This window comes from Saccoglossus kowalevskii, chromosome 7 (genome assembly GCF_978046115.1).
Source record: "Saccoglossus kowalevskii chromosome 7, keSacKowa6.1, whole genome shotgun sequence".
Lineage (NCBI taxonomy): Eukaryota > Metazoa > Hemichordata > Enteropneusta > Harrimaniidae > Saccoglossus > Saccoglossus kowalevskii.
The window spans coordinates 35,608,664-35,611,552 of NC_140647.1; the positions used below are offsets into that span (position 1 = coordinate 35,608,664).

The following is a 2,889-nucleotide window of genomic DNA, read 5'->3' on the forward strand; positions in this document are numbered from 1 at the left end:
CTACTTTCACATCTTACAAAAATTTCCACAACTTTCCAACATAGTTTCACACTATGCACTCTAGTTTCACGCTTTGCACTACTTTTCTACAACTTTGCACTCTAGTTTCACACTTTGCACCACTTTGCACCACTTTGCACCACTTTGCACTGAAGTTCCACACTTTGCACCACTATTGCACTACTTTGCACTCTAGTTTCACCCTTTGCACCACTTTTCCACTACTTTGCTCTCCAGCTTCATACTTTGCACCACTTTTCCACTACTTTGCACTGTAGTTTCGCACTTTGCACTACTTTTCTACTTTGCACTCAAGCTTGACATTTTGCACCACTTTTCTACTACTTTGCACTCTAGTTGCACGAACTACATTTATACAACTTAGCGCTCCAGTTTCACATTTTGCACCACTTTTCTAGTAATTTGCACTCTAGTTTCAGGTTTTAGTTTCACACTTTGCACCACTTTTTTACAATTATATACTGTAGCAATCTGATTAAAATCTGATGTAGTGTACGGGCTTTAATTATTTTGGCTATAAACTTATTTTAATTTTATTTTTTATTACTTTTGTTATTAATGCCCTTTTATCTCATTATTTTACTTTGATTTTGATTTTTTTTAATTCCGCCCTACCTACATCTGATCCGACGCCTATGCAAGTCCCGTTCAAATCTCGCGTAAGTAACAGCCAATCACAGCCCCCCTTTTATATAGGCTGTCGGTTGCTTACTTTTCAGTGTATACGGGCAATCTTTCTGTACATTATATTTTGCCCACTTGAATAAACCATTAATAGAAAATTGCTAGTATATTTTTATTTGCAAAAGAAATTCCACAGCATTTTGCAATTTTTGTCATTACATTGAATATTTTTTTCACTTCCAACAAATGTGTACACTTCCAGATACATCTTCGCCAGCCAAGGTTCGTTCATTCAGTCATCGCTTCAATTTTACATCACTGAGCATAATTATCTAGAATGGAAGCAAAAAACTAAGTAAATCGTAATGATTAGAACACTGTAAACAGCTATAGTAAACAATGCAAACTGATTTTAAATTGTATAACGGTCACCGGCCCACGGCATCGACGCAGAAAATTGGAGCAAACAAATATTTCCTGATCAATTGCGATGTGTTCCAAATAAAAAAATATTTTATTCCAGTCTAAATCAGCTCAATTACTTTAATAAAGAGTTATTGTATAATATACAAAATGTTGATACAATTTGATGAATATTTACAGCTTCAATACCGTGGACGACGTTGGCCCGATCGTCAACAAAACATCACCCGCCTCCAGGGCAGGCGACTGGAAAAAGACACTGGTGTTCGGTCGAACCGGTGGAAACAAAATCAACACTCCCAGAATAACTATGCGGAATAACGATCTAAAACCATTCGAGTCACAATATTAACATAAAAATGACTTTCGTTGCATTTGACAATGATAAACTTACCGAAAAGCCGTGTTATTCACGGTCGCTAACGTCGGTATAATCCGCCATTTTATTTGAGTGTGTTTGCCACCCGGTGACGTCATCATGTGATTCGTTGACTAAAATCGTCGATAGTGGGTCTCATTGAAATCTCGTTACATAGGCGTCGGATCAGATGTAGGTAGGGCGGAATTAAAAAAAAAATCTCAAAATCAAAGTAAAATAATAAAATAAAAGGGCACCAATAACAAATATAATAAAAAATAAAATTAAAATAAGTTTATAGCCAAAATAATTAAAGCCCGTACACTACATCAGATTTTAATCAGATTGATACTGTAGTTTCACATTTTGCACCACTTTTATGCTTCTTTGCAGTTTAGTTTCACGTAATAATTTCACACCTTGCAACACTCCATCACTTTTCTACTACTTTGGTTTCTAGTTTCAAAATTCGCACCACTTTTCCACTACTTTGCACTCTAGTTCTACACTTTGCACCACTTTCCAGTACTTTGCTTAGTAGTTTCACACTTTGCACAACTTCTTTACTTTGCACTCTAGTTTCAGGCTCTAGTTTCACACTTTGCACCACTTTTCCATTACTATACACTGAGTTTCACACTTCGCGCCACTTTTCCACTACTTTACACTCTAGATGTCTATTTTCCACCACTTTTTTTTACTACTTTGCACTCCAGCTTAACATTTTGCACCACTTTTCTACCACTTTGCACTCTAGTTTCACACTTTGTACCACTTTTCCACTACTTTGCACTCCAGCTTTACATTTTGCACCACTTTTCTACTACTTTGCACTCTACTTTTACACTTTACAACACTTTCCACAACTTTCCACCATAGTTTCACACTATGCACTCTAGTTTCACACTTTGCACTACTTTTCTACAACTTTGCACTCTAGTTTCACACTTTGCACCACTTTTCCACGACTTTGCACTGAAGGTCTACACTTTGCACCACTATTGCACTACTTTGCACTCTAGTTTCACCCTTTGCACCACTTTTCCACTACTTTGCACTCCAGCTTCATACTTTTTACCACTTTTCCGCTACTTTGCTGAGTAGTTTCACACTTTGCACCACTTCTCGACTTTGCACTCTAGTTTCAGGCTCTAGTTTCACACTTCGCGCCACTTTTCCACTACTTTGCACTCTAGATTTCCATTTTTCACCACTTTTTGTCACTACTTTGCACTCCAGCTTAACATTTTGCACCACTTTTCTACCACTTTGCACTCCAGCCTTACATTTTGCACCACTTTTCTACTACTTTGCACTCTAGATTTCCATTTTCCACCATTTTTTCACTACTTTGCACTCCAGCTTTACATTTCGCTCCACTTTTCTACCACTTTGCACTCTAGTTTCACACTTTGTACCACATTTCCACTACTTTGCACTCCAGCTTCACACTTTCCACAACT

The 2,889-nt window shown here is 37.3% G+C and overlaps 1 long non-coding RNA gene across 1 annotated transcript; it reads right to left on the reverse strand.

Moving 5' to 3' along the window:
* Nucleotides 1-792: 792 nt before the first annotated feature.
* On the reverse strand, nucleotides 793-1,550 carry LOC146740963 (uncharacterized). The gene is made up of 2 exons (XR_014930035.1): nucleotides 1,463-1,550; nucleotides 793-977 (listed from the first exon to the last, which is right to left on the reverse strand). It is a non-coding gene; the product is annotated as an uncharacterized LOC146740963 (long non-coding RNA).
* Between the last annotated feature and the right edge of the window lie 1,339 nt (nucleotides 1,551-2,889).